Genomic DNA, 13,869 nt, shown 5'->3' with positions numbered 1-13,869 from the left:
GTTGACAAACGCAGGTTTCAGTTTACCGAAAACGAAAATATGTGAAGAGGCAGTCATTACAAACAAATCCGGACGAACGTAAACAATTAAAATTAATCGTTTCTAGGAGTATTCCGGATCGGTCCAACGTATAGTATTGTATAGTTATTGCTGTTGTAGACATGAAAGATACGAAGTTTGTACAATAATAATAATTAGTGTGACATCGCATGATACCAATAGCCAAACGACGGCAAGTTAATGGAAATAATTATATAAACTAAATTAAGTGAACACAAGACGTTAAGTTTAACGTTAAAAAACGGAAAAAAAAATATTGAATCGATTCAGTTTAAATTTATCTTTTTAAATACGAGTACATCACATAAAGTGTAATAATATGTGACTATCTAGTATTTATATTATATATAGTTTGTTATTTTATTATAATGTATCAAACCATTCAATCATTATAAAACAAACCAACTATTTAATAAATATTGTTAATTTTAACTTGATTAGTTATTTTTTGATCAACCCAAAAGCCAGTAATTTCTACAGATAATTAAACTAGTACTTATGCTATAGTTAGAAAATTAGCTGATTAATTAAGGAAAAAAGTTAAACCATAAATTTTTAACTTAACTGAAACTTAAACTTTTTAAAAAGTGAACGCCCATTTTCCCAATAGTGATTTTCCCACCGAACAAGTATAATATACGACAGACTCGATATCATAATATGTGGATAAAAATTATTATTTTCCTACTTAACCCCACTTAAAAGAATACGATAAAAAAACATTACTGCCTGGATAGCGTACCCATTCAAGTTGCAGGTGTTTCCGTGTAGACCCGCGATGAAGACCGACGTCAGAGTGGTTTACAATCGCTGGTTTCCCGAGTACGGCGAGTAGAAATAACGTTAAAACCGCCACCAATATTTAAGAACGTAAAAGCACACATTATAAAACTAACATTATACTATATCGGTTCGTTAACGCTGACCACACACTAACAAGGCAAACATTATGTATATATGTACATACTGTTGCTTATCCGCAGATGTTGGGCCGATAAAACTGCAACACGCACGTGTGCAGGTGTGGTGTGCGTGTCGACGTGAGTCTTCGCAAAAAGACACTCAACCAAAGGGTGAGGTCAGATTACATCGCGCTAAATAAATAATATTATATAAAAAGTTCATAAATGGTTTTTATTTCAAACCATTAATTTATTATTTTACGTTCACTCCAAATAAATAATTACATGACACCGTCATATTATTATGGTAATAATACACTCGTTATTTGATGATTCACAACCCCGATTAAAAACCAGGGTCTTTTACAACGTCGGAACAATAAAACTTATATTCTGATCACGCCCAAGTTAGAATGGTTTACAAACGAATTAAATTGGATGAAAGAGGCAGATCGCCGCAAACGAATTACCCATTCAAATTCTAGGTGTATACCGGTAACAGCACTGGTTTTTAATCTCAGCTTTAAATGACTTCTCTGTGTTAAAACAATAAAATACAAATATATCACTATTATTGACATGCCCGAACTTAAAAAGTTATAAATCATTGATACCAACGTAAATCTAACTTAGAAATATTATATAAGATACATTTGTGTAATCCCACCTTAAATTGGGTACCTTAAACTACCGAAGCCGAACCAGGTTCCCATAAACACCCAGTCATGATCAAACAAGTAAAATTATTTCAAATTTTTAATCATTTAATATTTCTAGATTACCAAAAAAAAAAAAAGTATTTTAACTGTTTTATGGTATACTACTTATCATATTATTATCATTTAAGCCGTATTGTACTCGTAAGTACGTTGTACTTCAAAAGTGAACTTACTAAATTTGTAATTCAACCGATGAACACAGAAGACATTTGATGCGCAACGACCAAGTTTATATACAATATAAAATTTTAACCGCACTCGTGTATAGTTGTGCCAATAATTGATTCGAATCGTATATTGCCATATTGGTCTATAATGCACGTAATAATAAAACTAAAATATTATATTGTTCAAAATATACCACATGTAGTATAATAGGAGGATATGATATGTTTAAGGTTCTTGACAATTTATCCAATAGGTATAACCAGTATAAATTACAAACTGCAACGGTCGTATTTCAACGGTTATCGATTATTATTATAATATATATTATTGTATTAATTATAACAACGACGAAGACACTTATAAACGTTACTCGTCATTAAAATATATCATATTGTGACAATACGCGCGTTCGGACCCGGCGCAATAGGTTATGACAGTTTCGAGTGGCGCTCCGGTGGGGTGTGTCTGTATACGTATATACGAACGTCGAAAACAGAAGACTTCGGCGGAGACGGAGCACGAGAAACAGCGGCGGTTTCAACGGTACATATTATAACGTGGCGTTAACCCTTTTAATTTTCACGTTTTTTTTTCTCAACCCCTAGCCCCCGACACGCCGTCCGTCCTATGCATATTCCCGTCTCGCCTCTCCAGAGTTATTATTAATCAACGACTGCGACACCGACCCTTTCGACAACGCCGCGCTTGTATATACACCGACGTACTTCGAGCGATGGTAAGTGTGTGCGGCGAAGACGACGACAACTTTTGAAAAATCTGCGTGGAAATAATCGACGGTTCGTCCGCCCGCCCGCCGCCGCCGCCGCCGCCACGGCCAGCATCACGTCGTCGCGGGAGCACGGATTCGCATTTTAACAACGGCGGAGATAAAAATAATAATAATTGGCGCGGGTACGCCTATACGTCTCGTATCCGCCCGCCGATAGATTTAGTATATACTTTATAATGAATTCGTCGTCGACGTCGAAACCCGGTTCGGCACGTTTGCCGGCGAAACGCGAACGCGACTTTAATTATTATTAAACGACTGCCATACGGACGGGACGGGGCCTACGGAGGACTTGACTCGGTTTCCGCGGGCAATCGTGCCTGTGATTACGCGTGGGAAAACTACGTTTTTAAATACTCAGAAAAACAACTCGAAAGCGCAGCGATTATAATAATTATTATCACGGACAGAGTTCTCCCCGAACACGCTGTAGCTGCAGAAAATATAATGTGAGAACGGTTTGCTGTCTCGCGCGATTTATTAATTTACTATTGTTCGCGATGTAGATGTACACATAATAATATCTCAGTGGAGTTTTATACCGATATGGATTGCTTCCTCTCCCATAACTCCGTGTACATATTCGTTTCTGTTAATTATTTTTACCGTCGTATTTGCCTATCGCGATAGCTATGATTAGCATAGTTATAGCTCTTGTTCATCTCGACCAGATGATGCACACCTGCTATGTATTCTGATCTGGTCCGCGAGGAAGTAGTGATTTGTTGTAGTTTCCTCGAGAAAATTCCGTGTAAAAATCACCGACCGTATACCTGCAAATCTAACAAACTTCGCTGTTCCCGCCGAGCTACTGCGCTGCAGTGTATTTACATCGTGTGCGATCCCATTTCGCGGTTCGCTAAAACGTCGTATTATTTTGACAAGAAGTAGACGTGTTGTGGACGATTTCGACTGCAATGTGCCCGAACTAAACGGGACGTCCGGTAGCGTGTCTCATTATATAATGTCATATCAAAATAATATATTATTATTTATTGTTGTTGTTTTGGCCCGTTTGAAAACACGTGACCCGTTATTATTGTACGGGCTACCATGTGCCCACACGCCCCTAACGCGTAAAATATAATAACTCCGTTTCGGTTTCGTCGGAACGGCGATGAGTCGTCGTCGTAGGTATTTACAAAAAAGGGCATTCGAGATTTCCAGGAACGTGGCTACAACAACGCACGTTGCATATATGCCGTACGTAATATGAATCATAATATGATATATTATATTAGTGCAACGACGGCGTACATTACACGAAGTACGCACGTCGATCTTCTGCTGCGTAGTGCGACGACGCTTTCTCGGTATTATTGCGTCCTGCGGAGACGAAACACCGCACCGTATGATTATAACGATAATAGAAAATTATGATAATGATCGTCTGATTCATCGTCATGGGCAGAGTGTATACCCAACTGCGCGTCCGCGAGACACCAAAAAAAGAATATTATTCAGATATCCCCTCGGAGGCTTTCTTTTGTTAAAAAACACAATGCTTTTTTATAAATTAAAAAAATTCGTTTATCGAAAAATTGCCTCGAAAGAAGGAAATATATTTCAAAGAAGTGACGATTATTACATAGACAAATTAAAAATGATATTACACAATATTTTCTTGTAAAAATCAACAACAAATTTAAGATCCGTGAATGCGATTTAATCATGGAATTTCGATCGCGTAATCGAACATCGCGCCCGCGACCGCGGTGAAAGCGCCACTTTGACGAAATTCAACATTAAAGGGTATACCTGCATACTTTACTTGCAAGTTGTTGACATTGAAACGTAGTCTCTACCGGTACGAAAACACAAACTTTTTGTCTCCAAAGGCTTTTAGAGTTTTACGCACTATACGCGAGTCATATTATGTGGTAATGTTTTTCGTTTTACTTTAAAAGATTCTACAAACAAGAGACGTGTACAATATGAATTCACGAATCTCAACTCAAACCAAGATTTTAAAACCGGAACCGTGTCGGTATCATTCAGCTCATAAAAGTTCCCCAGGATATACCGGAATCGAGGTACACCAATATTTTCAAGTCTGCAGGTTAGGTTATTAGGTTCATATTTTTCTTTTAGTTGAAAAGGCTTTCCATTAAATATTCACCTCGGCGTCGGTAAAAATGTTATTGTTAGTAGATCATTTCGTCGTTTTAATACACAAATCAGTGTGATGATTTTTTTTTTTTCAGAGTCGATACAAATTCTAGTCGTATAAGTTAAACAATAACGATAGAAGAAATGAGTTTACGCTATTTGCTTTCGATCACTTATCTTTTGCTCGAAAACCAATTTTGTTTACGAGGCGCTCGCCATGTACTGTATTACGGTATTGGTTATTTCGTCGTACCTATATTATTGTTATTATTATTTTCATCGCCACCACTGTCAGTCGGCCCGAATTTTTACGGCTCGTCGTGTCGTAAAGTTTACATTAAAAGTCCAAAGACACGGTTAATCGATCAGAGGTTATACGATTATTGCCGCGCGACGCATACACACGTGCATAGCTCTGGGGGAACTCCGTGGTTTACGACCTTTATAATATACATGTGCCTAACCTCGTGGAATTCGTCAGACGATTTCGAGTTTGCCGTGTATGTACACAGTGATGTAATATATATAGCACGTAACTCTATATATTATATTGCCGTCAAGCAGTTCGTCTCCGCCACGAAAGCTTTTCGTCATCGAAAACACTAAACGCCGCAATAATAAATACGAGCGCCGGGCGGTTTCCGGTCCGCGCTATGCGACCGTCGTCGTAAAACGGCAGGAGTACGAAATTGCTTCCGGATCCACGCGATTTTCGGAAATGCCCCACGGGGAGTCCGATGGCATGCGTAAATAAAATGCTCTTAGCCGATGCGAATATATATATGTATACGATACTCATACGACGAGTTCGGATATTGCAGCGCAATACATGCCTAAACATATAATATTATATGGACGAGGTTTGTCATTGCAGTTTGCGGTGTCGTTTGTTCGTTCGTTTTTTTTTATTATTATTTTAAGAATCGATATTTTCAGACGCGTGATGCTTTATGGCCAATAGTATTGTGGCCGGAAAAGAAATAAATTCAAAAGTTAACAATAACCAAACTTTTATTATAGGTGTAGTTGGTGCAATAGTACCGCTCCATCACCCTTGTGGTTTTAAAATCTATAGATTTTATTTATTGTCTACTACGAAAATTTCAAAAATATTAGGCATCAAAAGAAAAAAAAATGTAATCATATTATTTATAGAGACGATTTTAAATTTAAATGGTATTTTGCGGGTTCACGTATTTTTTTTTAGTTTTACGCCCCGATGAGGAGCCATCCGTTTTCACAATACTCTGGGTGCACGAATCTCATATATTGTATATAGTATATGTATAATTGTATGGGTCACGACGTCCAATATAAAATATTATTACATAACAATATGGCCACTCGTGAAGATAACACTCGGCCGACAAAATAATAATACAATATAATATTATACGAGTATAATGAAAAAAAAAACCATTAGATTGCGTCGCAGTGACAACGAGGAAAAAAACGAAAAAGGGGACCGGGGTAGAAAACCGATCGAATCGATACCGGACGGGTAACGATATATGATAATGATCTAGGTCGTCGTCGACTACCGCGCACAGATATAAATAATATTGTTGTTAATCGAGACAGTCTCGTGGAAAATGCATGCAGTTGTTCAAAATATATTATATTAGGTGTATAATAATAATATAATACTGGCCGGATGGGTTTATCTTTTATTTTATCTCCTCAGTTACCGCGTAACGCAGTATACACCAACGGTCGCCAGAAAGTCCACATAATCATGGTGTTGTAGTATATATTGTATGCTGCTAATTTATAATGGCACATTTTTTCATCCCTTATTTTTCCGTTCAATATACATAGGTAGTTGTATACAATATTAAATAGATCTACGTCGAAATATTGTTAAACGCCCACTTGCAGATATACCTGATATATATATATGTACCGGGTGATCCATCTATTATAAGACTCTTATTGTTTAATAAAAAAAATTACTAACGTTTTTGAAAGAAAAATCACAGTAATAATGATGAAAAATATTATGTTTCTCAAATATGTTGGTAATTAACAACTTAAAATTATGTAAACAAATATTTTCAAAAAAAGGTTTCCCGAAATAATGAGTGTCTTTCGTTAAACGGATCACTCCGTATACGCGTATAAATTATATCATCTATCATTTATCGTTTGTATATATTTATATAGGTATACCAATCGTAGCTGACTATCTAAACGGCCCATCGTCGTTGCTGGGTAAAACGAATCTCGTGTACTGTGCACGCAGTGCAGTACAAAAACCGCCCCCGAAACCGGTCGGTAAACACCGTATATTATTATATAATACGGGACTAAAAATTATTATATTACCAGTCCGTTTAATAGGTATATGATGTGTATGCTTGTGTGTGTGTATGTGTGTAGCACAACTATTACACGACAACACACTTAACCTGTGTAACGGAGACGCAACGCAGACGGCAGTTTACGGTGACGCTATATACATAGGTACTGTATAATAATATTATTATAATAATGATATTGTGCACGTCTGTCACCATCTTCGTAATTCATTAGTAAAAGTGCACTTATTTTTTCGTCGAAGTTTTCATAAAATCGGTGTAAAAAAAATATATTACCATGTTATTATATAAAGCCAAACGTTAGTTATGACTTTAAAATTTGAACGTTTTCAAGGAAAATAATATATTAAGTATTTATAAGATGCTGAGTGAACACCAAGCATAATCTTTATATTTTTCTTAAATAAAGCAGTTATTATCAAGATTTGATTTTGGATTTTCATGCATATTAATTTTTAAAACTATTGACAAAATGTTCGTTAGAATTTTAAATTTGGTACAATCATTTTTTTTTTATTAATTATCCAGTAAATAATTTACAGTAAAAAAAGGGGGTTTTGATTTGGAAAATGTTCAATTGTATCGCCACTCTATACTCTATTAGTAAGTACAGAAAATCTCATAGATTAACCTGAAATGTGTGTATGTATATTATATTTACCAGTGTTAGGGTTATGGTTCAAATCTCTAAGTCACCTATTAAGGAAAACATATAATAGATTATAACATTCTAAAAATATTGCGTATATTATAGTAAAATGCCTTCTTAATGTGGGAAGCCGAATATTAAAAAAAAAAATTAATAATAATAATAAATACATAAAATTATGTGCTGAATATTTAAGATTATTGAATACTCAAAAATAAGAAATAAAATTATTACAATTATTGTAGCAAAAAGCTAAAGTGTATACTGTATTGTTTGACTTTATCTACTTCAACTATATATTATGTGCATCTAACCATGACGTAGCTATAATATTATATATATATATAAATATTATGCTAAAAAAAAATACGATGACGATTATTAAAACATTAATATATTATTCGGTAGAGTGCAATATTGGACTTAATATAATATCAAAATACAAAATAATAACAACTGTGACACGCCAACCGATCGTTAGCAGAGGTGTCGCGGGTAACACTTAATATATTATATTTTTCCCCACATTTTCCGATACGATCGAACCAACCGAACCGACGACGGAGGTTAATTCGTTTTTTTATTTTGTCCATCATTATTTCTCATACATGATACTTAATAATATATTATACGTAGGCATACGTGCGTGATGATCTACATATACGAGGAACGTCTACCGACTGCACGTGATGTCATTATTATTACACAGTAATAGTGTTTAATAATATTATAATATATGTGTACGCGTTTTGACACTGTTTCTCTGGAGGATTCAAGAACCGTGTCACGCGTTATTGGCGCGCGACCTGGACGGTGACCAATTTACCGCGGTCCGTTGTCAAATTGTGGTGTACCTACCAGTAATATACTGTAAAATATAATATACCAATTATTATTACTATATTATAATAATCGCACTTGGTAAAATTACGTGTAATTACAATCTCGTGTCGCTCCCTTATCGTAAAAATATACACGTTATAGGGTCCGTGGCCAGTTGGGGAGGGTAGTGTGCGATTAAACGACCGAGACGGCGCGTTTTCGAATCCATTGCATCCTATTCCAGTTATATTTATTTTCCAAACTATTATGACAGAATTTTATGTTTATTAAAAGATCTTATATTTTATGAAAATATTTATGTAAAAGTTATGCCAATAAAAATATAATATACGTATTATAAATTATAATGTAAGAGATATCTATCATGTGTATGTGTATCAAATTTAGTAGGATAATATTCGATCGTATTATAGTGGTTGGCAACCGGCGGCCCGCGAGCAGCATCCAGCCAACGACCCTATATTGTATGCCCGCTTTAAATGTTAGAATGACAAATTATTTTTTTATTCATTTCATTATTTTAAAGTCTTAGACATTATTTTTTTCCATAGTAAATAATTTAAAAATATAAAATTTTTATTTTTGTCCGGCCCGCGAACTCTTTTTAATTCGTGAATATGGCCCAAGAGTCCCAAATGGTTTCCGGCCATACAGACCACTATTATAAACCATAACACAATAAGACAAAAAAATTGTATATAAATAGATATGATAAAAGATGTTTGATTTTAGTAATTTTAGTGTTCTATCATAATAAAAGTATAGTATGTGGAATACAATAGAAATTGTATTAAATATAGTATGCTTACACTATTTTACAAATAAAAGTTAGGTACTCTACAAAAGTTTATATTAATTATATTATGTCACAGCCATATAGGTACTAGTTAGAAAGTTAGAATAAAGATTGTACATCAACTGCAGATTTGTCGCCAACTATATAATAGTATTGATTGTATACAAAAATACAATAAGTATCAATAAGAGATTAAAATGAGAAAATATATTAAATGTTTTTAAATAATAAGTAATTTCGATAATCTTAATTATTCGGTTATCCCAGCTATAATACAAAACGACGGGAGACTGTATATATAAGAACTTAGAAAGAAGCCCAGTGTAATAATGTAATAATATATATATTATATCTATAATTATAATATTATGTTTTCTGAAATCAAAAATATATGCAAACTATATAGCTGCTGCAGAATAAACCTTTGTTTATTATACCTAAACATTATGATATATTGCTATAGTTTTAATATGATTTTAAAAAAAAAACTATTTAAAACTAAAAAATATTTAAAAAAAATATACGAGTAAATTCTATGTAAATGTAACCCTTTCGACATTTTATCAACATTTCTCCTATATAGTATATAGTGATAGTATAATATAATATACAATCATTCATCTTGAATATTGGTCCTACCACGTTTTCAATTTTTGACATGATGAATATTATCTGTATAACTTGTAGACCACAAAGTTTGAAATCGAACGAAACAAAATAATATACTAACGTTTTTTTGATTTCCGTTGGTTTAAAATTTTAAACTAGCAATAATATAATATGTAACTATACAAAGTTACACAATTATTAAAAATACAAGTGGTCCTCATAAAAGTGCATACTATGTATGGACACGTCTAGCCACCGACTATAATATTGTATAGATGTGTGTACAATATATACCTAATATTGTGTGCGAGCTACAGCAGTACCTAAAAAAAACGTGCCTCGTCGTAAGAGCAGGCGTATACTTATTTATTTCGTTCTTCACGTTTGGCCCGACAGGCAACACACAAATACTGATTAGCGTGATTTTCGTGTAGGTACAAAATATAATATGTATTAAAGTGCCTATACCCATCTACGTGATTAAAAAATAATAACAATAAAAACGGTTAGAGCGGTTAGAACCTCTTAATCGAGTCGTAAAAACACATTTTTCAAACGAGGTCAGAATAAATATATACTTACATTATATACCAGGTAATTATTTTATCGAGGCATACCCATTATTTTAAAAATTATTAACGTTTTTTTTTTGCTTTTTTGAATGACAAAGTACAATTTTAATTTCATATTTCGTTAAAATTCGTAAATCGATAAATAATAGTTAAAAATATAATTATTTTTTTTTCAAATATCCCTCAATTTGTAAATATTTAAAAACGACTTTTCAAAAATCTGTCTGATCCGGAAATCATTGTCGTTGAAACGGAGAAAGTACGATTAGCATAACATTTCGAGACGTGTAATAATTTTTTAATCGTAACAGTAATATAACAGGTCTACACGTGTGTGTGTGTGTACAGTATAATATAACGTACGGATCGGCCGTGGCGTGTAAGACGCGTTCCGTTCAAATCAGACGAGGAAAAATAATTGGTTATTAAAATCAAATGCGTTATAATAATTATATTATTATTATTATTAACGGAATAACGACGTTTGCCCGCGGTAGCTGAGTGATATGCCTATGATGATAGTATATTAATAGTTAATTTACATTGTAATACGTCGACTGCAACAGCTAGGTACAGCAGGCTACTGACGTTTCGTAATTATAACGCCCGAAAGCGGCGAACAGGAGCAGAACAGAACAAATCGTTTTCGAAATATTATTATATCTCACTACAATCAGTGTAATCTATTATAATATAGGTAAGTACCTAAGCGTATAGGTGATTCTTTAGTCTATACGGGCGTAACATGTTTCCACCAAAAGTCAACCTTTCCCTTTTCCACCAAAAGCGTATTTTTCTCTTTTCCACCAAATGAAATCCACCTAACTTAACAACGTTTTCACCAAAAAAATTGTTATACTACTCTTATATTAAAACCTTTAATACAGTAATAAGTTTATTTAATATACTAATACTGGGTTTAAAAAAATTATATATTATATAGTATATGGTATATATACTTTAGCTGTTATGTATGTGTGTACTCATATATTATGTAATTGGATGCTATATTTTGTTTGTAATTGTAGAATATAATTTTCGTGAGTTTTTCGGATTGATGTTAAATGTATAAATACACATATTAACGATGTACCTATATTTGAAAAATGCTGATTAACCAAGATTATATATAACGGCACAATATTTGATGAACAAGTGAAAAAGTTGCACAATTTAAATTGTACATTACAACTGTGTGTTAAAATAAAATGTGTTATAGCTTTTAATATAAGCGTACCTAGTATACAATTGTTTTAGTGAAAACGTGATATATTATCTTATTTGGCGGAAACGGATATTGATGGAAAAAAGAAAGACACACTATTGGTAGAAACGGGCATCGCCTGTCTATACAATAATTGTTAAAATAATAGATTTATGCAACGTCAAAAATATATACTAAATTCCTAGGAGGAACTTACCTACATAAACTACTTATACCTTGGAATATTACGCTTATAATATACCAAATTAAAGAAATATAACATTTAAACATTTAAATGTACATTTAGACCAATGGTTTTCGTGCTGTATAATGTCATGTAACGTTTATAAGGTATACATAAGTCTATAAGCGATCATTGTTTTTTTTTTTAACAGCAACAGTTCGCTAACTAAAATATGTTGTCGATTTTAAAGTTTTTTAATAAAATTATTTTATTTTTATATTTCATTTTCATATTATGTTGTTACTTAATACTTATCTATAGTAATTATTGCTAATTAGGAATTTATACTTATCTACATATTATTATGATTTTTCTTGGGTTGAGGACTTCTAGTTATTTTCTCTAGTTTTAGTTTTTCTAGAAAGGTCGCAGAACTCGCAGAACAACGTGAGTGATGCATTTGTTTTATATAACACTGAATTAGGAAGTTATATTTAAAAAAAACGTTTGTATGTTATTTTATCATTATTGCATATACAAATTAGACAAATTAAGAGCATAATATTATAGAGTACACATCATAATTTAGAACGTTTTGGTATTTGATATAATTGTACAACATAATATAACGAGCTGTTTAAGTATAATTTGTTGGTGTAATGAACATTTTTACTGTTTGTATTAATGACTCACAAAAGTACGTCTAATAATAAGTGATCTATAGCTAAATGTTGCTCTAAATTTAACAATGTGAGATTTCCTATCTTGGTTTTTAATTCATTATTTAGTAGAATTGTTTTTTAATATTTATTTAAATTTACATCTGATATAAAAACATTAAAAACTATAATCATGTATTGCTGGCTGCTAATATTTTTAATTACAATATGTTTAATGTTGAAATACCTACATAACAATAATATTATTTATTCGGTCGCACAGTTCATTGTTACAGTGTTATTATTACAAAGAATACCTACGTCGAATAACTTATTATTCAGTTCCGAGTGTATATTGTTATAACGTAAATTTCTCGTAAAATATATTAACGTATATTATTATCATAAATTATCTAATAAATAATAAAGCAAAATAATATTACCGATCGCCGTGACTGCTGCGGCCGGCCCAGCGATGCTGTCGAATTCAGCCGAATCACTTGATTCACTTGCAAACGATGAGCCCCAAAAAGTAGACAGTGATGTCGTCGATTCGATATCAAAACAAAATGGATCGGTTCCCAATATTGGACTGATATCGGGTGCAGGTGATGCGTTGGAGACCCAACCATCGTCATCGGTACCGACGCAGCTAGTATCTACGGACTCGGCCAAACCGGACGCCGAAAAGGGAGACTTCACTCGTGTACCGAAGAAACCCTGGAGTTCGATGCCAAACATTCACATAACGTTTGATGAAACCGAAGCGACCGACATTGAGTGCATTCCTATGGAAGTTTTAGACTCGACCAAACCGGACGCCGCGAAAGATGACTTCACTCGCCTACAGAAAAAACCCTGGAGTTCTATGCCGAACATTCACATAACGTTTGGTGAAACCGGAGCAACCGAAGTTGAGAACATTCTTGTGAACGTTTTAGCCGAGATTATTGAAAATGAAACGAAACCGGCCTCCGATGAGCACGTTTATTCAGATCCAATAACCAACACCAGTCATGCAACCACCACTGAACGTAGACGCCGTTCGTGGTGGAAACGTACTAAAAAATGCGTACGTCGAATGTTTTGTTGTGGTGCGTAATATACTAATATAGCCTATAGTTTAAAATATAATACTGTGTGATTATTTTAACTTGTACGCAGTTATAAGTTAAGTATATTATATATTTGAACCTAGAAAAGTTCCTTATAGCTTTTAGGGTTAGGTTAGGTAAAAATATTTATATATTGTATAATTAAAAAATTTAAAAAAAAACTTGACAAAGA

Source organism: Rhopalosiphum padi, chromosome 2 (genome assembly GCF_020882245.1).
Source record: "Rhopalosiphum padi isolate XX-2018 chromosome 2, ASM2088224v1, whole genome shotgun sequence".
Lineage (NCBI taxonomy): Eukaryota > Metazoa > Arthropoda > Insecta > Hemiptera > Aphididae > Rhopalosiphum > Rhopalosiphum padi.
Note: the sequence above shows the minus strand (reverse complement) of the source record.